The 22072-nt window shown below is 55.3% G+C and overlaps 1 protein-coding gene across 4 annotated transcripts in view; it reads left to right on the top strand.

The window, feature by feature from the left end:
- Nucleotides 1–7352: 7352 nt before the first annotated feature.
- The window catches only part of ARHGEF9 (Cdc42 guanine nucleotide exchange factor 9), a 194728-nt gene continuing 180008 nt past the window's right edge, over nt 7353–22072 (top strand). For all 4 annotated transcript variants that reach the window (XM_039731058.1, XM_039731056.1, XM_039731055.1 and 1 more), the window contains exon 1: nt 7353–7610. The gene's annotated coding sequence lies outside the window, so the exon portion shown is untranslated. The remainder of the gene's footprint in view (nt 7611–22072) is intronic.

Here is a 22072-nt window from a genome sequence, read left to right as displayed (position 1 = left end):
CTCCTATTCCACATCCCAAATGTGCCTCCTGCCCCCTGCTCAGGTGCCTGGGGAGGATGGCACAGCTCAGCTTCCCTGGCCCAGCTCTGAGGCCCCTCTGGCATGGGGTTGTTGCACTTTGCTGAGCTCCATTTGAGAAAATCCCCCAGTTTTGACCCAAAGCAGCATCAGCTCAGGCATTTCTGGAGGCTGGAGCAAGCTGCAGCTCTGCAGGGCCCTTCCCTGGCTGAGCAAGGATGGATTTGGGATTGGGCACGGTGCCCTGGGTGTTTTAGTGGCACACCTCACCTGTCAGCCCCTGTGCAGCCCATTCTCCTCCTCCTGAATCCTCTTATACCCTTGAATACCCTGGGAATGTTTTTTGCTTTCACACACATCTTCAGCTCCTTGTTTTGGGAGTTCTGAGGCTCGTGAGACACCTGTGCCCTGAGGGAAGGGTATGCACTGAGACCTGGAACGCTGGTTCATCCAGGGGAGGCTCACCTCTGCTTTTCCACTGAACAAAACCTGCCCCACCATTTTCTGGGACCTGGGACTGGGGGACACTGAGCTCTGTGAGCAGGAGAGCTGCAGTGGCCACAGAACAGAGGCTGTGACCAGGAGATTTTGGGACCAGGCTGATTTATGGACATGACAGCACAGCAGGGAATGGTGAAGCCAAGGTTCCCAGGGGTGTTCTTTGTGCCTCGGGGTGTGTCACCACCACAGCTCCACACTGGGGGCTGCATCTCCCCCTGCCTGGGGTGAGAGGGAGCTGGGGATGGTTCCTGAGAGGAGCCCCTGAGGGAGCTGGGGGTGCTCACCTGGAGAAAAGGAGACCCAGGGGTGCCCTCCTCACTGTGCACAGCTCCTGGAAGGTGCCTGTGCTCAGCTGGGGCTGGGCTCTGTCTGCAGCAGCACTGACACAGCCAGAGCACACAGCCTGCAGCTGTGCCAGGGGAAATAGGGGCTGGATATCAGGGAAAAGTTTTTCACATAAAGGGTGATAAAGTTCTGGAATGGCTGCCCGGGGAGGTGGTGCAGTCCCCATCCCTGGGTGTGTGTAACAAAGCCTGGATGTGGCACTGGGGGCCAGGGTTTAGCTGAGGTGCTGGGGCTGGGCTGGACTGGATGATCTCAAAGGTCTCTTCCAACCCAGTGGTTCTGTGAATTCTGGGGATGGGATGGGACAGGATAACCATCCTGCTGGATGAGGGAGCTCCATCCATCCCCTGCAGCCACCCTGGATGCTCCTGGAGCAGCTTAGCAGGTCCTTCCCTCCACAAGGCTTTCCTGGGGATTGTGGCTCCGTTTCCCATTCCAGGAGGAGCTGTCAGGGCTCCAGGAAACCCTTCCAAGGTCTGGCTGGGAGTGGTCGTGCTGCTGCTGTGGTGTTTGAGTTTGCTCAGGGGAGAGCCAGGGCTGGAAGCTGTGGGGCAGGAACCTCCCCAAACACGAGGTGCAGGATTTGCAGAGGGTATTTGGCAGCTGAGGGTGCTTTCCAGGGTGGCTGGGAGACTCCCCATTGCTCTGAAGGCTTTTATTTGAAATTAGGTGTTTTCTGCATTGTGGGTTTTACCTCCAGCAGAATCTCCAGAGCAGTAGTAGGTGAAACTCTGTAGTTTCAGAGTAGGCTGGATAAATAAAATTATTTATTTCATGCTTAAAACCAGCTGCAATATATTTCAGGGTGCTGGGACCCTCCATTCTCCCCTCTTTTCCCTGCTGGAGCCGCACCACTGCAGAGCCCCCGGAGGAGATGGATCCTTGGGGGATATTTCGGGGATCCGGAGGTGAAAGGGCTCTTTGCCAGCATTCCGGTGTGTTTGCCACCTCTCTGCAGCTCCCCGGAGCTGGCCGTGCCCGTGTCCCTGGCCGGGCAGGGCTGTCCCGGTGCTGCTGCAGAGGCAGAGCGTGAGTCAGGCTGCAGAAATCCGCCCCGGGCAGCTCCCGCTCCTCCTCGGCAGCCCGTGCCCATCTGCAGCGGGCACGCCGGGACTGGTTCGGGCAGAGCTGGGTCAGGGCTTGGCACCCCCGGCTCGGGGAGCGGGGCTGCGGAGAGCCCGGGGGGCTCTGCTCGGGCTCCCCCCGCTGCTTCCAGCTCCAAGCCCAGCCCGGCTCGGGGGGATCCCACAAACGCCATCCCCTGTGCCTGGAGGCTTTGGGATGAGCGTGCCAGGAGGGTGTCCCTGGAGAAACGTGTCCTCACAGGGAGGGCAGCGAAGATGGACACCGAGGTGGGGAAATGGGGATTTGGGTCCCCCCGAGGTGGGGAAATGGGGATTTGCGTCCCCTCGAGGTGGGGAAATGGGGATTTGGGTCCCCCCGAGGTGGGGAAATGGGGATTTGGGTCCCCCCGTGTCACCAGGGGTGACTTTGCTGCCTCCTCTGTGCTCCTTCTGCCCTTCTGGGTGCCAGCACCGTTTGCTCTGCAAACTCAGGAGAGCACAGCTCCCTCCTCCCCAGAGAGAAATGAGCTCGCTCGCAGGAGGTTTGATGTGAAAAGTGCCAGCACCCCGGGCTGGGGGAGCAGGGAGGGCGTGGGTGTTCCCCTGCTCTTCCTCAGGGCTGGTTCCTGAGCTGCCTGCAGGGCAGCCGCAGGGATGTGGCTCAGAGAGCAGATCCCACCAGGACCAGCCCTCCCGGACACGGAGGGGTGTCAGGGCAGGCCCGGGCTCCCGCAGCCCCGGGCACAGCCCTCACCCACCCTGTGCTATTAATAACCCCGTGAGGCTGCCGGGCCGGAGCACAGGGAGGAAATGAAGTTAATACATGGAAATGTTTCCTTGTTTTCCCACTTGCTGCTCGGGGCTGGCCTGCTGCTCCCTGTCACTCTGGGGCTGGGCGCTGCTTCTGGGAGAGCCCAGCTGGGGAAGCTGTGCCGAAGAACGGGGATGCCGGGGGCACAGGAGGGAAAAGGACTGTTGGGTGTTAGAAACAGGGAGAGGGCTGTTCCTTGGGGTGAAGGGGGGAAAGGCGCCTTTCCTTGTGGATGTGGGGCCAGTCCCGTGCGGGATGTGGAGCCGGAGAAGGAGCCGGGCTGTGCGGGGCCGGGCGATGCTCCGTGACAGCCCCGCCGCCTTCCCGGCCGGCAAATCCCTTCCTGCAGCCAGGGGCACGGCTGGGCCCTGCTCCGGCCCGGCCAAACCCCCGCAGCCCCCTCCCGGGCTATTCCTGCCCTTCTCCAGGTGCACGCTCTCCCGGGGATGCCGCTGTCCCGGGGGATGTCCCTGTCCCGGGGGATGTTTTCCCGGGGGATGCCGCTGTCCTGAGGGATGCTGTCCCGGGGGATGCTGGCCCGGGGGATGCCGCTGGCCCGGGGATGCCGCTGGCCCGGGGATGCCGCTGTCCCGGGGATGCCGCTGGCCCGGGGGATGCTGGCCCGGGGGATGCCGCTGTCCCGGCGGCTCGGGGCTCAGCCCCAGCTCTGCCCCCAGGCACACCTCGAGGCTCCACCTCGGCAAGGAGCAGCTTCTCCCGCAAATCCCAAAGCCCTCGGCGTGGGGCGGGTTCGGGGATGCGCTGACTCCCGGGCTGTTTGTTGTCTGCTCCTCTGCCGGCTGGTTTCTCGTTAAGGCAAGATCCTCCTCAGCGTGTTCCTGGCTGGAGCAGAGCCAAAGGACGGAGCTGGAGCCGAGGACCCGCTCTGGGCTGGAAGGAGACCCCTGCAGTGGGGGCACACCTGAAGAAACCCCCACAGATGGAGCAGCACATCGGTCCTGCAAAGCCGGGCACGAGAAACGGGGACACCAGGGAACACATCCTGCAAACTCCCTGCTGAGTTACGGAGAACCAGCAGGAATTGCAGCAGGAAGGATCTCCTGGAAGCAGAGCAGCCCCAGGGCTGTGCCCCACGCTCAGCTCTCCCCCTTTCCCCCAGGTTTCCCTCCTGAGCTGATTTCCTGCCGCGGTTTGCGGTGTGGGCGCTGCTGAGGCTCCTGCTGGTGCAGGGATGCGCTCCCAGGCTCCTTCCCCTCCCGAAACCATTACCCCTGCACAGGAGGAACAAGCAAAGCCCAGGGCAGGGACAGGAGCCACCCCTGGATTGATCCTGGCTGGGTGCAGGAGCACAATGAGCCCTCATTACAGCACCCATTAATGAGCGGGTTTGCTAATGAGCTGAGCTTTTCTCTGCCCCATCCTGCGGCCACTAAAACGTTAAAAGGAGGAAAAACCAGTCTCTATCTCCTGCTGTGGGTGGGCCTGCCTTGCCTTATGTCATTTCGGGAAACCGAGCCCTGGGTGATGGTGCCAGTGCCGGGTGAGGGCAGCATCCCCTGCACCCCCTCCCCGGGGCTGGAGCCACGGGGCTGAGCTTTATTTAAAACCGGTACTAAATCTGCTCCTGGGCCCTGAGATGTGTGTGCATCCCTGTCCCCCAGCTGGCCTCACACCCTGGTGCCTAAAGCTGGCCCCCGAGCTCATCAGGGCCAGCACACGCAGCCCGTGGGCCACTCAATGAATTAATTGGGGGCTCGGAAGGTGGGTGCTGGGCTAATCCACGCCGTGCCTGTCTCCTTTGAGCCCACTCACCACCAGCACCTGAATTTAGGCCTCCCGTGCCCAGTTACAGGCGTTTGTCCATGCTGAGAGCCGGGGGAGCACCCGAAACACGGCGAGCTGGGACATGGGCCGGTTTGGGAGGTGCTTTTTGGGTTGGACTCCCTAGGGGGGGTCAGAGGGAGTTCCTGGGATTCCCTGCCTGGATCAGGGTGTGGCATCCAAGCAAAACTCAGCCTGTGCCCACCTGGGAGTTGGGTTTGATGCCCAGCTGAGGTGGGTGGTGCTGGGCCCAGCTGTCCTGCCTGAGCTAAAACGATTTGAACTGAATGTAATAGAAAAGGAAAGAGACAAGAAACTGCTGGGACCTAATGAAGGTGAGAACTAAGGAATATATTGGGAGTGTGGAAGTGCTGAGCCCTTCTGGGCAGGGACAGGAGCCTGCAGCACCTGGTCTGAATTAAAAATGAGGATGAAGGCGTCCCTGAGCTGGTGTTTTCATGGATTTCAGGGCACACACCCTGTATGGAGAGGTGTGAGAGTGAGTTGGGAGTGGCAGGGGCTGCAGTGGATGGGATGGGATGGCACTGTGGGTCCCTGCCCTGGGCACCCACCAGCAGAAGCTCATCAAGAGCCATTTTTATCAGCCTGGGTGTTTTGCGAGCCACTCCTGACTGGACCCAGCTGTGAATCTGCACCCCTGCCGAGGTCTCCTGGCCAAGGCAGCTGCAGCTCTGCAGGGCTGAGCTCCTCCCAGGCACCCCGGCAGAGAGTGTGGGGGTGTTTTAATCACATTTAATCACATTTTCTGACTCCTCCATCACTGCAGAAACGTTGTTTGGGTTTCCAAGAGGCTGCTAATTCCTAATCACCCTTGTTTTGTGTTTTTTGCGCTTCAGAGATATTTCAGGAGCCGTGTTGGGATGGCCTTGGGTGGGGGGGTTATGTCCTTGGATGGCTCTGGAAGCAAAACGTCTGCTGGGGGAGAGGTGGGGAGGGAGGAAGGGGCAGTGGCTGGGAGGGCACCCCAAGGGCTGTGGGCCTGTCTGCTGGGTCATGTTTAAAACTTCAGGCTTGGTGCATCATCAAAGCTGGGGTTTGGGGGAAGAAAGGGCTGGGGGTTGTGAGGTGTTACCCTCAGCCATCTGGGCACGTCAGTGTTGCTGCCCCTGGATTTTGTGCTAATTGTGATTTTTCTTTTTCTTTCTTTTTTAAAAAATGTATCCAGAGGTTTTCTTCAAGCCCAGCTTAGGCAGCTGTGTGACCCCCTCAGATTCTCAGCTTTCCTGGAAAAGGGAGCTTTTAGCTACTTCCCCTGAGGAGGAAAACAGGAGATGACACCACTGAATGATGTTCCAAGTGGGAATATTAAACGCAGTGTGGAGCAGAGCCCCCGTTTCCCCAGTCCCAGGTGTCTGACCCCAGGACAGCAGCTCTGGGGGTGCTTCCCGTGGTGCCAGGTGTTTTTGGGATGGGAAGGGGGCTGGATGTGCCCCCTGTGTGCCCCAGCAGGGCTGAGCTGTCCCTGGGACACCCCTGAGCCTCGAACGCTGCCCTGCCTCGACGCTGCTCCATCAGATGCTGGGTCCTGGGAGGAGCTGGGATGGAAGTTTGCCCCTCAGATGAACTCCCCATCAGTGGGTAATGGCACAGAAAGTTAAGGAGTTTCTTGCTGCCCCTGATGAATTTAAAGTGTTTTCTTTGGCTTTGATGCCAAACCGTTGAAACCAGCAGAAAAGCAGGAGGAAAACTCTGCACTCGTGTTGCTCCAAGGAATGATTGATTTGATGCTCCCAATTACACTTAATTGTGGTTATCCCATTAACAACAGCCTCGTTCTGTGGCACACACCTGCCTCTCCATGGGAAACACTGTTAACATCCCTTAAAACACCAATTACACGTGATGGAAAAGCAGCAATTAAATCCACTAAGCCTTGTCCAAATAATTATTTCATTTCCCTGTAATATTTTTAATGTTACAAAGGCAGTTTCTTCAAAGCAATTCTTTTATTTGTGTGATCTCCTATTTATCCATGTGGGAACATGGGTGGAGAGCAGGCCTGGGTTTGCAGGGGTTTGTGGAGAGGGGGATGCATGGTTAGGGTGGCAAAACTCTCATTTTAAGTTTTCACTGTTCAAAAAATGCGTGGATGTGGCATTTGGGGACATGGGTAAGTGGTGGCCTTGGCAGTGCTGGGGGAATGTTGCACACAGTGGTCTGAGAGGGCTTTTGCAGCCTTCGGGATCCCATGGCTCCGTGGGGAAGGGGCTGGAACGTTCTCAGGTGTTTCTGCTTTCAAGCCGTGATCTGAAGCACCTGGCCAGCCCCAAACGAGCTGGGTTTGCAGGTGGGTCTGTGGCTGGGTAGAAGGTCTCCTCTCCAGCAGGGGAAAGAAAGGATCTTCCTCCCCAAGACAGGGAACAAGAGAAGCTTGAAAAAAGATAATGGAGTTAGAGGAACTCCATTTGGGAATCAGAACTCTGGATAAAATCGAGGTAAATTTAATTCCCGCCATGTGAGCTGCTCAGTAGCGATGGAAGAGCCGCTGTTGGGTGCCCCGAGTGTGCCTGAGCAAGGCAAGGTGTCCTCTTGTCCCCGTGGAAGGGACCTCGGGGATGCTGTGGTTCCAGCCCCGGGCCCTCGGTGCCGGGGCCGCGTGGGACGGGCCGGGGCCGCGCTTCCTCCGATTGTTCTCCCCGCCGGAGCGGGGCGGGGACACGGCGGGGACACAGCGGGGACAGCGACCCCCGAGCGCTGCGTGCGGGCATCGCCCCCAGCCCCGCGCAGCTCCGGCGGGACAGCGCGGCCGGGCCGGGCCTGCCGGGGCTCCCGGGCCGGGGCCGGCGGGGAGCGCCCGGCGCGGCCGGGAGGGCGGCGGGAGCGGCTCCCGGAGCGGGGCTGCTCTCTGCCTTTGCCTTTCAACTCGAGTCCCTCTCAGGAGCGCGCACCTTCGGGCGCTTTTACTTTTTTATTTTATTATTCTTTCTGGTATTTTAAAACTTTTTTTTTTTATTTTTTAAGATTTTGGGTTTTTTTAAACATTTCAACTTTCCGACGCCAGCGCGGAGTTTTGCCCTGATCGCCGGGACCGCGTGAGCGTGCGGTGCCGAGGCCATGCGGTGAGCCAGGTAAGAGCGGGGCTGGCCCCGGGACCCCCGACCCCCGTCCCGGGCTGGGGCTGCCCCCGGAGCCGCGGCTTCCATGAGAGTGAAGGGTCGCATCCCTCCTCTTTGTGCTCCGACCCCATAAACACGTCCCACCCTCGCGCAGGTACCTGCAGGACAAACCCTCCTGTCCCCCAGAACGGTCCCAAAGCCGCGAAGTTCGGATTAGTTTCGCAAAACCTCCCTTTTTTTATAGAACATCACGTGGGAATCTTTTCTTTGTTGGGGCTTTTGGGCTGTGTTGGAGCTGCTGAGGAAGCACCAGCTCGAAGCTGAGCGGGGCAGTTCCTGCCGCGGGCCCGGCGCTGGGTTTGTTTTCCGCCGCGTGTGTCGGAATGGAGCGGTCTGAGCCGGGGCTGCAGCCGTGTGAGCTCCCCAGGAGCTGGGTCGCTGCTCGCCCAGGGTGATTCCGGGCGCGTTTGAGTCCGGGGGAACATTTCTGTGGGCTCTGGTGGGAGTTCCGCAATTGGGAGCGTTCCCTTATTGCTGGTTTTAGTGCTCTTGGAGACGCTGACGGAGAGAAAGTCTCACTCAGCTGTTCACGGAGCCTGGCCGCAGGGTCCCTGCTCCCACCTCCACCTTGGTGGCTTGGTTTTACACCTGAACATTTATGAGATGCGAGATTTCAAAATGCGGGGATTAATGGCTGATACCACCTCCCTGCTCCTCCCTCGGGTTTCGTTATAGAACAAGGCACGGCTCCTTCCCCGAGTGACGCCAGATCCCGGCTCCGGCTCCGTGCTCCGGCGGGACGGGTGCGGTGCCCGGCACAGCCCGGAGCCCACGGGGCTGCCTGCCCGCAGCCCATTCACCCTCGCTCTGCCGGCTCCAAACCTGCTGCAGCTGTTGAAATCAAGTATTTGTGGAATGCTGCTCACTCCCTGCTCGGTATCGTCTCTGATTGGCTTTGGGGAAAGTAAAATTGCCAAATTTAGGTCTGTTACAGTAAGTGCTGGAGCAGGTGCTTTGCTGGAGCTCCTGCCCAGAGGGTTTGGGTGCCCTGCTCCAGTGCTGGCAGGACGGCTCGTTCCAGTGGCTTTTGGTGCCTCATTGTCTGGATAGGGACTGGGAGTGAATTTCTGCTGTGCCGCCTCGTTTTCCTGGAATTAATGTGATTTCTGTACATTGAAAGGAGAGCTGACCAGGTGTTAGTGCTGGGGGGAGAGGGGACACCGTGCTGCCCCTCATCCGTGGTGTCCAGGGAAGTTACAGACTCAGAGCCACCCTGTGTCCCCACGTGTGACACTGAGGTGCCCACTGTGGCCTCAGCGAGGGCTCTGTCCTTCAGAGGGGTGACAGTGACCTCGCTGCCTTGCTCTCCTGCTGCACAGGGAGTTGTGCCAGAGCTCAGGAGCTTGTCCAGGTGGGACTCCCAGGGGCTCTGCGTGGTGCCATCACGGGCACAGGTGCAGAGGGATGGTCCCAGAGAAGAAGCCGCTGGTGGGGAGGAGGAAGAGGCAGGTGCATCATCACAGGGGGAGGAAAAATGCATCCCCTCCTTGGGATGCAGCTGGAAGTGCTGCAGAAAGGTCTGCTTTGGAAAGATGAACTAAAAGCCACAGGTGAAACAAGTTTCTGGTCTTTTGCTCCATTTTTGGTGCATCCCACACTTGTTTTAAAGGTTATTTCTTCCATCCTTGTTCCCAAGCTCTGGAGGCTCCTGCCCGCTGTTACTGCTCCTTTTCCTGAGTGCTCGTTGCTCTCAGCCATCCTGCTCAGTGGGTTTTTGTTCTCTCCAGCTTGCAAGCTCCTCTGAAACTTCCAGGTGAAGTTCGAGTTTGCTTTTCCATTTACCTTACTAAGCCTCAGCAATAGTCTGGGACATGCCAATGATCCGAGCTGGGGAGCTGAAAACCCCACAGTTAATTACTGGAGCCCAGTGGCACTTGGAAGTTTTTTCTCCCTGTATTCCTGCTCCTTTGTTTGTGTGTGGTGATCCCAAAGACTTCCCCATTTTTTGCACTGATATCAGCTGATTTAATAAAATTCCTTTGCCTCAGGATGGGTGGGAGCAGCTCCCATCCCCACCCCTCATGGGCCAGGTTCCTGCTGGCACCATGAGCCAGCGATGGCACCACGTGTGCTGCCCGTGGCCCCCTGCCAGCCTTGTTTCAGGGCAGGAGTGTCACCAACTCGCATTTTTGTGGGGTGTTTTTTATAAAAAGTTTGTTGTATTTGGCCTTCTTGCTCCCAGCACGCAATAGCTGTGGGAAGGAGGTTATTTCTGGGTTGGTGCTGACATTGGGACACAGTATTAATTTTCCGTTAAATGACAGATTTATTGGAGTTTTCTTCATCTGCACGGTCTGACCTGAAAACCTGAGTTGGAATTTGCCAGAAGGGGGCATTTTGCAAACATCACAAAGGATTTTGGTGGCAGGGAGATGGGCAGGGTGAGCTTGGCTGGAGGATTAGGCAGCGATGCGTGTCTGGGAACTGCGGAGTTTTGGGGAAAATTCTTGTGCAAATAAACACTAAGAAATGAATTTTGGGTCATGTAGGGCTGAGGGCTGAGTCCCAGTGCAGGCCAGCTCCCAGTCCCAGTGCAGGCCAGCTCCCAGTGCAGCCTGCTGGCTCCAAGTAGTTGGTAAAATAAGAAATTGTGGAGTAGCCTTAGATTTTTTTCCGCCCAAGGAAGCTCTTTAAAAATGTCTTTTCCAGTTATCTCCCAGTAATTGTTTCGTGCTGTAGGTTGAGCTCTGAGAGCTCTGGTGTTCTTGCATGAGGTTTCCCTGCTGTTCCTCTCTGGAGAGAGGGTGTGGAGCTCACAGCTCTGCGTTCCCTCTGCTGGAAGTGATGCTGAGCTGCCCACTGCTCGTCCTGCCCAGTAAAGCCAGTCCTTCTCTGTGGCACACCAGGAGCTGTGCTGGGCTCTGGGGTTGGGTTTTGTGGGGGTATGTGTTGGATTTGGGGTCCCAGGCAGTGTGTGCTTTCCAGCCTCACCAGCTCTGTCCTTGCCTCTTCTGTCCCCACCCCAAACCCAGAGCCCTTCTTAATCCTGGCATCGGGGCTTGGCTTTCTCTGCCCTTCAACATTTCCCTGCTGCAGGGGGCATTGTAAAGGCTGCTTGGGGTCAGCCCTGCCCTGGTGCCCACAGCCTTGGCTGGTGGGAGCTGCTGCGTGGGTGGGATCCTTGTCCTCTCTTCAGCCCTGGGGAGACAGGGCAGAGGCAAATTAGGGGAGCTGATGGAAGAAATGGGGTGAAAACCTTGTTTCTGTTTCCGTGGTTCCCTCTTTGATGTGCCAGTTGCTGGATTCCAGTTTGTGTGCTAAATCCAGCAGGAAGGGACTGAATTTGGGCACTTGAGTTCGTTTCAGGAGGTCTTATGGAGGTGCTGGAGCATCCCCAGTTCAGGATTTTGCTAAACCAGGCTCAGGTGCCATCGCCCATTTCCTGAGCTTTTTCCTTCTGCAGTAAATGCTGATCTCTCTGCACATTGAGAGCGATGGGCTTCCTGGGGTGCCGGGGAAGGTGTGCAGAAATAAAACCAAATCTTAAAAACACCTTCCTGCTACTCCTTCCTTCTTCCCAGGCTTGATTTCTCTCCCAGTTTCTTCCCTTTCTCCTCCTCGGAGATGCAGGGAGATGGAGAGTGGTGGCTGTGGCCTGCTCATCACACCTTGGCTCTGCCCCTCCTTCCTTCTCAGGGTGTTCCTTGCACTCTCCCCGTGCTCCAGCCTGGGATCACCCACCATTCCTGCTGTGCTGTAGGAGCTTGTCCTTGGCTTTTCTCAGGGTTTGGGGCTGTGCTGATCCCTCGTTCCAGATAGAAGCTCCAACACTGGAGCATTTTGGCTGCCGTTGCTGCCTCTTGTGCTCGATGCCATCAGCAGCTCTGTCTTTGCTACACCTGTGCCATCTTTCCAGGAGAGATGGAGACATTTCCATGAGCCTCCCAAACCCCAGCCTGCTCTGTGCTGCTTTCCCAGGCACTGCAGGATAAGAAACATCCATGAGAGAAAAGCCAGGTCCAGATGTTGCAAGAGGCTGCTGTGGTAATGGATTATCCCAGCCATTCCCGGCCTGCATGGCTCCCGTTCCAAGCCACCCGTGTGGTTTTTTCCCTTCTTCCCAGGCTGGGCTCTGTTGTGGTGCTTTCCCTGTGGCCAGAGGAGCATCCCAGCACGGGCAGGAGCCTGGAGGAGCTGCCGTGACGCCGCGTTCCCGTGGCAGAGCTTTCCCAGGGTGTTTTCTGCCGGGAGCTGGCGCGCGCCGCCGCACAGGAAATTCTGGTTGCACCATTATTGCAGAGCCTATTGTTTGGGGCAAGGGCAGGATTCGGGCTTGCTCACATCCTCCAGTGTCTCGCTGTGCTGAAAGGATGTGGTGGGGTAGCCAGGGCTGCAGGAGGAGCATAAAGCTCCGAGCTGGGTTTGTGCAGGGTTCATGCTTAGCCCAGATCCCTGTGTTTCTGACCAAACCCGCCCCTCTGCTTTTCCATGGGGAACCTCGGGCTTAAGGAAGACTTGGAGTGAGGATTTAGCAGGACACAGTCCCTTGTTGCAGCTGGCAGCGTGTCACTGCTCAGCCTGTCTGTGCATGGTGTGTGGTGGACACCTTGTGTAGCCAGGTGGGGTGGAGCGGGCGCACTCTGAGGTTGTCACATCAGGAGTTGGGGGTACAGAACCCACCGAGCGTGCCTTGGGGATGGCAGCACGCGTGGGCTGGCTCTGGGGTGTGTGCAGGCAGGCAGAGCACGTGGCAGCTCTGTTTTCACCTGCCACAGCCTCGTGGTGTGACCGGGGCCGCCTGTTCACCTGGCCGTGCCTCAGTTCTTATCGGGGTGTTGGGGTGAGCTGCTCTGCCCGTGTGTGCTTTCGCTTTGCCTTTCCCCCTGCACCAATCCTTGTGGCTTAGATGGTTGGCAGTGATAGCTGCCTTTCCCAGGCTGGGCTCTGCGGGTTGCAGAAGCGGCTCCTCACTCACCCGTGTGAGCCACAGCTCCTTTCAGGCTGCCTGGGATGTTTTGGCTGCCGGCAGGAGCAGGAGGATCCCAAAGCTTTGTTGTCCAGGCTGTGCAGGGATGGCTGCTCACCCTCCTCGGGTTTTTCATTCCCTTTTGGCTGCCATCCCAGAAGAGGAAAGGCACCAAAGCAGGGCGGGTGTAAAGAGCCAAGCTGCACGTGTGACATTCCTGCCCTGCTGCACGCCGGGGCAGAATTCAGCGTGGAGGTTCCCAGTGCTTGTCCTGAGGCAGAATTCAGCTTGGAGGTTCCCAGTGCTTGTGCTGAGGCAGAATTCAGCGTGGAGGTTCCCAGTGCTTGTCCTGAGGCAGAATTCAGTGTGGAGGTTCCCAGGGCTTTGTCCTGAGCTTCTCCTGCCCCAGTGGAGGCCTGGGCAGGCTGTGCTGGGTTTGTGGAGGAGGGTGGCTGAGCTGGCACAGAAAGGGACCCAAGCAGCCTCTGTGCCGTGCCCGTGCTGCCACGTGCCTGGCAGAGGGACGGGGAGCCTGGCAGCAGCTGTCCTGTGTCCCCCAGCTGAACAAGCCACGCTGGCAGGGGCTGCAGCTCATCTGCTGCTGCTGCTGCTCTCACGCTGGCACAGGGCAGCAGCTGATGCCGTCCTGCTGCCACTGGGCTGGCATTGTCTGCCAGGGCCTCCTGCACACTCGGGGCTTGTTTGAGAGAGCCGTTAATCAGTTTAAAGCTGCCCCGTGTCACTCGTGGCTGGGAGAAGTGCCTATTGTGTGAGGGAACAGCAGCGCCGTGTGCGCGGCTGTCCCGGCACGGGAGCTGTGTCACTGGGGGGAGGTCACATCTCCTGCTGGCCCATGGTGGCACAGAACCTCCAGAGAGGGGCTTTGGCCGGGCACTTGGGCTCCACCACAACACCCTCTGGCCCCCTTTGGCAAGGCTGGGGCAGGGGTGGCATGGAGGTGCTGGAGCATCCCCAGTTCAGGATTGTGCTAAACTGTGCTTAGGGTCCTGCCTGAGCTCGGCTCTGCAGCTGAGAGTGGGAGGAGGAGGAGGAGAGCATTCACCAGGTCTTTGAGCAGTGAGAGGTGTTGGGTTTGCACTGCATGGGTGCTTCTCATCAGGCAACCCCAGGGGCTGTTACCATCTTCCCATCCCTCCCGTGCATTGTAGGGAGCTGGACAACGTTCCTGGGTGCAGAGCACATCCTAAAGTGGGTTTCCAGCCCGTGTGCTGGAGCTGGGAAAGGCTGTGGCAGCTGTGACAGCAGGAGAGCAGCACAGCCCGTGTCCCTCTGCTGTCACCCTGGGAGCATCCATCTGCAGATAACAGGGAAAGCTGGGACAAGCAGCTCAGGGAGATGTCCTGGCATTCCACAGAGTGCCCTGTGCTGCATGGTGTGGGTGATGGCAGCAGGGTGAGCATGGCCCCATGGTGTGGGTGATGGCAGCAGCGTCAGTGTTGCCCCAGGGTGTGGGTGATGGCCCCAGTGGGTGATGGCAGCAGGGTCAGTGTTGCCTCAGGGTGTGGGTGATGGCCCCATGGTGTCCGTGATGGCAGCAGGGTCAGTGTTGCCCCATGGTGTGGGAATGCTGAGCGTGGCTGGGGTGGGTGCCTGGGAGCCCAGCTGAGCCTGGGGGATGCTCTCTGCACCCTGTGCTCGCTCTCTCTCTGTGTTTTCCAGGGAAATTTCACACACCACTGGCTGATGAGTTGACTTTATGTGGTGTAAGTCCTGCCAAAACAATTTCTTCCTGTTATTGCTGCTCCAGTTTTAGAGAAGTGATAAGAGCCTTTTGCAGGGACCTGGTTTCTCCCAGGGGCTCTGTTGCTCTGGGCTGGGAGCTTTGAGCAGCAGTTGCTGGGGTGACTTTCCCTCAGTCCTTCAGTTAAATTTCAGAGTTAGATTTAGTTAAATGATTTAAGGAATGCCTGAGTATAGTCTGTGTAGGATCTCTCCACAGCCAGATGGATCTGGTTCATTTTGGGTGATGTTTCCTATGAATTATCTCTTCAGTTGCTCATGGAGGTGGTTAATGAAGGGCAAAACCTTGGAGACAAGGCTTGTGCTCAAATGAGAGCTGAGACAGTGTGAGGCTGTGTTTGGATCTGGATTGGAGTCGTGGGACCATGCCAGGTTGCAGCCCTGGTGCCTTCAGCTGACAGTTCCTCTTGGCACACCATTTTGTTTCCAGTCCTGCAAAGGCAGATTTTTAAGGCCAGACCTTAAATATTCCAATGGGAATGGGGGTGTATCTTAAACCCCCTTCTGTTCAGTTTTTAATTTGTTTTGAGTGAACAAATTGAATATAAAGCCACCAGAAATACAGAATCCTAGAATGGTTTGGGTTGGAAGGGACCTTAAAGAACATCTTGTTCCAGGCCCTGGATGGGCAGGAACGCCTTCCTCTGCAAGGTTTGGAGGGCTGCAGCGTGGGCCTGTGCCAGGCAGTGCTGGATCAGCTGTGGTGACTCAAGATAAAGGAATAATTCCGGGTTTCCCAGTGGCAAACAGAGCTGGGAGGGCTCCGGCCGCCGCGGCGCAATCGGGAGTGAGCAGGCTGCACTCCTGTTCCTGAGAGAGGTGCTGGGAGAAGGGAAAACAGGAAAAAAGGCACTTAGTCATGGGCTGAGGTGCTGCCCCTCTCTCAGGGCGGCAGGGCTGTCCCAGCACCTCAGGTGTAGGGGGTGAGGGAAATGGGGGCCACAAAAGCCCCTTGTGAATTTGAGCCTCAAGGATTCTGCCAGGAGGGAGGGAGCTGAACTCTTCAGCTGGGCTGTCCACAGGAGCCTCTGGCCAGGTCTGATGCTGGGAACTGTGTAAATGAGTTGGTGCTTGCAAACAGGGATCCTGCAGAAGGGATCTGCTGCAGCAAGAGCCAAATCTTCACTTCTGACCCTTCAGGGATTGATGTTTTCCTGCCTTGGGATCAGCAGCAGTGCCTTGGAAAAATTCTCCAAGGGCAGGAACTGCTCTGTGGCCTCTCTCTGGTCTAGAACTGGTCCCTGTGACTTCTTGCCATAAAAATTAAAGCCAAGTATTTAAATAAACTCTTGTAAAGATAATTAGTTGCATTAGGTAGAAATATTTGTATAAAATGGAAGTAAATAAATGACATAACCCAGCCCATGTTTGACACAGCTAGAAGCAATTTTTTCCAAGACACAGATTATTCCATAATTATTCCTTAATGAAATTCTTGCCTCTTTTCTCTGAAAGATTTGCCCTTGTCCAGGGCACAGGAGGAAGCAGCAGGTCATACAGAAGTTACATGATGCAGGCTGGCATGTTCATACTCCTTGAAGCTCCTCTGTGATCAGTGGGTTCTGCACCCATAAAGGATGAGGGCAATGCCACAAAAATGCCTGTAGGGAATACAGGGAGTCCATTCCTGTGATTTCAGGCTGGAACGTTGTGTGTGATAATTACTCTGTAATCTTTCCAGGCACCTTGCTTTGATTCCTGGAGAGTCTCACCTTTATTTACAGCTACAGCATGTGTTAATTAAGACAGTCGAACAAGAAGAATTTTATTTTGGGAAGAGCTTTACTGCAGAGTGCTGCAGGACAACTCCATGGAATGTGGATTGATGCCGGATGCTCCTTGAGGCACTGCTCAGAAGATCCCAAGCATTGCCCATCTTCCCTCAAACACACAAAAGGAGGTGGAACTTTGTCTGGAAGCAGGAAGGAGCCATGGATTTAGGTTGGAGGGCCTTCCCTGGTTCTTTCTGTCCCCTCTGCTGAATGAGGATAACGCACACGGCAAGAAGGAATACTGAGATCCCTAATCTGAGTTTAGTTTAGGCACCTAAATACATGCTGGCATGTGTCAGTGGGAAATCTGATTTTGGTGTTAAAGGTACAACTTTCCCTCTGGTCATGCCTCAGGCTTTAGCGTTTCTATTTTTCAGATTCTGAGCTGCTTTAGTGTGTGGGTCTGGGCTTCACATTAGGGGATGGTGAGCTCTGCACAGAGCAGGGAGACAAAACAATTCCTGCTCTAGCTGGGGACCAAGGACAAATGATCCAAATTCAGGCCCAAGAGCACAAACAATGTGGACCGAAGAGAGAAAAAGAGCAAGGATGGGACTTCATAACCTAAAGCTGTAACTGAACAATTAACTGCAATCTGCAAATGGAGCAGAACTGATAAAAGTGAGAAATGCTGTGACCGATCAGGGATTTTTGTGCCCATTTTGGTTCATCTTGGGTGCAGCCCTGGCTGGGCTCTTGTGCTGCCCAAGGTGCATCCATTGAGCCTTTTAATAAATCCCTGCTTTATTCTTTAGCTCCATGTAGTCTGTGTTGTAGGGCAGCCTGCACAAGGCATCACTGGGAGGGGATGGGTTAGTGGTGTCTGGGAGCATTTCCTGAGCGTGCAGGAGGGTTTCTAGAGTAGCATCAGTCTGGGACAGGATCTTCTGCAGAGTGCAGCCAAGTAGCCTTCAGAGCCTGCTGTTAATCTGCTCTTTTGCTGCTGGTAGAGGGTTGGGGTTCAGCCTCACATGGCTTAAATTGAGATTTCTAATTGTGGAGGTGTGGGGACACCTCATTTGAAGCTGGATAAATAACAGTTGGGTTTGGTCTGGTGGCTGTGGAGCTGCATTGCTGTAGAGATGGGTCAGAACTTTGTGTTCCTGAGATGGAATTGACCCACAAGGATCACTCCTGGTCCTGCACAGGACAACCCTCAAAATCACCAATGAATTTCTCTCTTCCTTTGCTCCTTCTCTGCTTGTACCCCTAGTGGAGGGGCAGCTTGGGAGGGAAGTTCAGCACAGGCTTCTGCCAGGGTTGGAACAAATGAAACAAGGGTGGTGCCCTGGATGTGAGGTCACAGAGGTTTCAGTGGAATTCATTGATTTTTGTTTGGTACTTCATTCCTGCCCTCCTGGAGCTGTCCTGTCACCCCTGGGGGCTGTGGGGCAGAGGGTCACTGCCTGCCCTGTGTTTCTGTGTCCACAGGCAGGACTGAAGCAGCCACCTGCCCTTTGCCAGGGATGGCTCCTTGCAGCCCTCCCAGCTGCTCTGTCTTTCAGGGAGATTATTTGTGGCACGCTCAGTCAGGTTTCTTGATTTTCTTGCTGCAGGTAGTTGTGAAACAGCAGCTGTTCTGCAAGTGCCACTGCTGGGCTGGCACTCGCTTGCCTGCTCCTGTGGGGAGGAGGGAGAGTGAATTAAGGGCAGACAAGAAAAAGAGGGATTAAAGTCAATAGAAGATCCCTCTTCTTCTGTGGGAATTGAGTTTTCTCAGGTTTTCTGCTGGACATGCCCTTTAATGTTTTTTGTTGTTGTTGAAGCATGTCTGTTGTTTCCTCTGAAGGAAGAAGGGGTCACTTTTTCCACACTGCTGACGTGAGCTGTGAATCACAGTGGTTTTGGGAAGGTGCTGTCACTGGGACCAGTCACCTGTCAGAATATTTGCTGCCTTCACCCCGACGTCCTGAGGCATTTTGCAGCCCGTGTGCCAAAGGGTTGGGTATGAGCACAGCTCAGAATGCACTTCTGATGCCTCTCCAGGGGGATGGGCAGGAAGGATTGGCTCCTTAAAGGTTTGGGTTTTCAGGCAGTGCTGTAGCCTGTGGATGGGAGGTGATTTTACTACAGGAAGGAAATGTGTCAGCACGTAGCGAAGATCCAGCACAAGGCCTGGAAGCCAAGGGGGTTTTGCCTTGGTGCTCCAGCCACAAGAAAGGCACAACTCTGGAGGGACATGCAGAGCTGAGCAGGTTTTTTGGATGCTGACAGTGCTGGGGAGCTCCTGACAGTGCTGCCCTGCCTGTGCAGGCACGTGGAGCTGCGTGGGAGTTCCTGCAGCAGCTGAGCAGGGTTTGAAACCCAGCACTGAGGAAACACCAGCTGGGGTGCCCTGGCTCACTGCACCCTCCACAGGGTGCACATCCCTGCAGAACTCATGTTCTTGTCTTTTCTGTGGATTTGCAGCCTCGTGCCTGGCTGCTGTGGAGCTCCAGGGCTTTCCAGAGCTGGGGAAGTGTATTGCTGCTGCTCAGCATTGGCTGAACACTGTCTGCTATAAAGAATTTAGGTTTGTGTGACATGAGCTGGCAAATGAAGATGTTGTTTTTTGCTTGGTGGCAATGTTTGGATATCCACGCTGTGCAATTTCCTGCAGAAACTAGATATTGCCTGCACGTGTTCCCAGACTCTTTGTGTTTAAAGCCTGGCTGAAGCTGCAGGTGTGCTGGGTTCATTCCTGGATGTGCACCTCAGAGGGGATGGGCACTTTCAGGGTGACTGGTCCTGTCCTCCCCTGCCTATAGCTTTTGTACAGACCTTTGCCACACAGGACAATAAATTTGTTTGCTGTTGAAAAGGAGTTGTTGGAGGGACTATAGAATATACAGAATACAGAAAAGGTGCCTCATTCTCAGAACACAGCCCCCAGCTCCTTGTAAAAGGATTCAGGGTTTGTTCCATAAACAGCTCCAGGGCTTTCCAGAGCTGGGGAAGTGTATTGCTGCTGCTCAGCATTGGCTGAACACTGTCTGCTATAAAGAATTTAGGTTTGTGTGACATGAGCTGGCAAATGAAGATGTTGTTTTTTGCTTGGTGGCAATGTTTGGATATCCACGCTGTGCAATTTCCTGCAGAAACTAGATATTGCCTGCACGTGTTCCCAGACTCTTTGTGTTTAAAGCCTGGCTGAAGCTGCAGGTGTGCTGGGTTCATTCCTGGATGTGCACCTCAGAGGGGATGGGCACTTTCAGGGTGACTGGTCCTGTCCTCCCCTGCCTATAGCTTTTGTACAGACCTTTGCCACACAGGACAATAAATTTGTTTGCTGTTGAAAAGGAGTTGTTGGAGGGACTATAGAATATACAGAATACAGAAAAGGGTGAAATAGAAAGGTGCCTAATTCTCAGAACACAGTCCCCAGCTCCTTGTAAAAAGAAACGGGGACAAAGGGAACCTTTAGCTGCTCCTGCTCTGCTGAGTTCTGATCCCTGATGAAATGGGGTGAGCCCCCTTGGGGAGAGCAGGGTGGGCAGGCAGGGGGGACACGGCTGTGTGGCCACCTGTGCCTGCTCAGCCCCATCCCTGGGCAGGGCAGGAGGTGAGAAGCTCATCAGCAGTGATGCTAATTGGGTGCATTGCTGGCTCCCTGCGTGGCTGGAGTGTGGCTGGCTCTGAGCAGGGAGCAGGCCCTGGAGGGTGAGCAATGGGAGCTGAGAGCCCCTTTGGCAGGACAGAGCCCTGCTGGGGACACGGGCACGGCCAGCAGGGGCTGTGCTCCCGTCCCTTCCCCTCAGCTGCTCTAGTGTCCCTGTGGGATGGTCCTGGTGGGCTGGCCTTGGTCAGCTCTGGATTTGAAGCCTTGGGCTGGGAGATGAACAGCTGGGCCAGGCTGGGATGCACAAATGCAGGATAACTCAGCGACAGCAGCATTCCCACCAAGGCATTGCCCACCCACCCAGCTGTAGTTCCTGCAGGGCATCGCTGTGTGCCAGCCTGGGCTCAGTGGGTGCTGCTGGCTGCTGTGCAGTGCCTCTGGGTACAGATAAGAGTGAGTTCTGGTTGTTGCTGTTGAGGAGGAGAGCAGCAGAAAGGTGTCAGCCTGTCTAGGAGGCACCTTGTGACTTTGGAGTGTTCGGCACCAAACCTTGTGAGGAAAAAGTAAGGTACAGGCAGGTGTCAAACTACTAAAAGTTGTCTGTTGGACCCCTAAAAGGGCTTTTCTGGGGTGAAAAGCTCCAGCCTGAGAGTAGGCCAGGCATATGGCAGTCACTGTGGTTTTCTAGAAACACCAGAGCAGTTTTTTCCTGTGCCTAAAGGCAGTTTAGTGCAAGGCCACCAGGCTTCCTGAGCTGGACATCCCAGAGTGCTGCGATGGACAGAGGCACAGCAGGTGTCATTGGCCTCTTTGGGGCATCACGCCTTCCAACAGCCAGAAACTGGGCTGATTTTATGGAAAAACAGTGCAGAAGACTCTTCAAGGAATTGTTTGCTGCCGAGGGCAAAGACACTTGTACACTTGGTACCTGGGCTCTAAAGTGAGACTTGTCACCAGTTTCAAAGCAGGGCAGGGAGATACCTCACCAGTACTCCAAAGGCTGTGCTGGATGAGATGGGTTTTCCACAATGAGGTGCCTGGGGAGCTGAGAGCCAAGCAGCACCTGCCCACCCCTGTGCTTGTGTGGTTGTGTCCAGCTGCTCTGAGGGAAAGGGGAAAGGGGGACAAGGGTAAATTCCACCCATGCAGCTGCCTGAGAGGAACAGGTCACTTGGGATCTGTTTGGAGGTAGAAAGAGGGCTGGAAATGAGACAATGAAGTGGAGGTAAGGTGTTCTTTGACATCACCAGGGCCACATCAGGGAGTTGCTGAGTAACCTGCTGAAATAATCCCTGAAAATGTTTGAGCAGAGCGGGTTGCTGCCTGTGCTCCGAGTCTGTGCATGTGAATTTGGGGCTGGCGTTGGCACCCAGCTCTTTGTTTCTAATCCCGAGCTGAATGTGCTGAACCTACATTAGCACAGAATCCCAGACTGGGAGGTCTGTAACTATGGCAGTGTTCTCCAAACGTGACCCTCTGCTCCTCATCTCAGCGCTGGCATCGACGGGTGCCGTGGAAGGTGGCACTCCTTTCTTCCAGTAGTAATTCCATGTCAGAGAGGAAATATAAATAAACTCCCCAAACAAAAGGAGCAAGGAAAAAATAATTCTTTCAAACATTTGAGCAGGAACAATAGGGTAGGATATGCACTCTCTGGGGAGGGCTAGTGGCTGAAACCGATAGGAGCACAGTGCTGCCTTGGTCTGTGCCTAGCTGGGCTCAGCGAGGATTATTTATAGCAAATGTTATGGCAGAAGCATGTGTGACCTGCAGGCTCCCAGCGAGGGGAAGAGCTTTCCTGTGCTGTCTCTGGGATACAATAGACAATTATTTAGACACTATCTTTGTCTCAAGATATAAACAATTAAACGCTGGCTACTGATTTCTGCTCTGATGTTCAGACCGTGCTTTCTTGCTTAGGGGTTTGTGGAGAAGGCAAGGACTTCTCCACAAGCAAGAAATGTCACAGCTGTAAAATTCCTGAAGCATCTCTACCAAACTGACTAATTGGGAATGCAGAGTAGTGTCACAAGCACCACGAAGTTGTTGCTTCCCAAAGGATGGCAGCCAGTGGTTCAGTGTTGTTCAGCTGACATTAATGGGGTGTGGATGGGTGTAGACCCTTGAATCTGCCTGTTCCATTGTGTTTTGGCTCATCACTATGGTATTAAAGTACCTACAGCTGCTGCTGGATAGTAATTAAATGTTCTTACATGTAATTAACTACTTTCAACTGACTACTGAACAGCTTAAATAATCTACATGTAATGGCCGATATTTTGGTGTTAGAATGGTGACAGTTGGTGCCAAAGAGCTGGAGAGGTTGGGAAAACTGTTATTGTGCATCAAAACAACCTTGTGCTGGCAGGCGACTTCTTCAGGCTCCCTCCTTTTCCTGGCTGCCAGAATCAGTAGGGTCCTTTTGGATCCCTTCAGG

Source organism: Passer montanus, unplaced genomic scaffold (genome assembly GCF_014805655.1).
Source record: "Passer montanus isolate IOZ18808 unplaced genomic scaffold, ASM1480565v1 scaffold76, whole genome shotgun sequence".
Classification (NCBI taxonomy): Eukaryota; Metazoa; Chordata; class Aves; order Passeriformes; family Passeridae; genus Passer; species Passer montanus.
The sequence above is the reverse complement of the archived record's forward strand: the minus strand, read 5'-3'. Positions and strand labels throughout refer to the sequence as shown.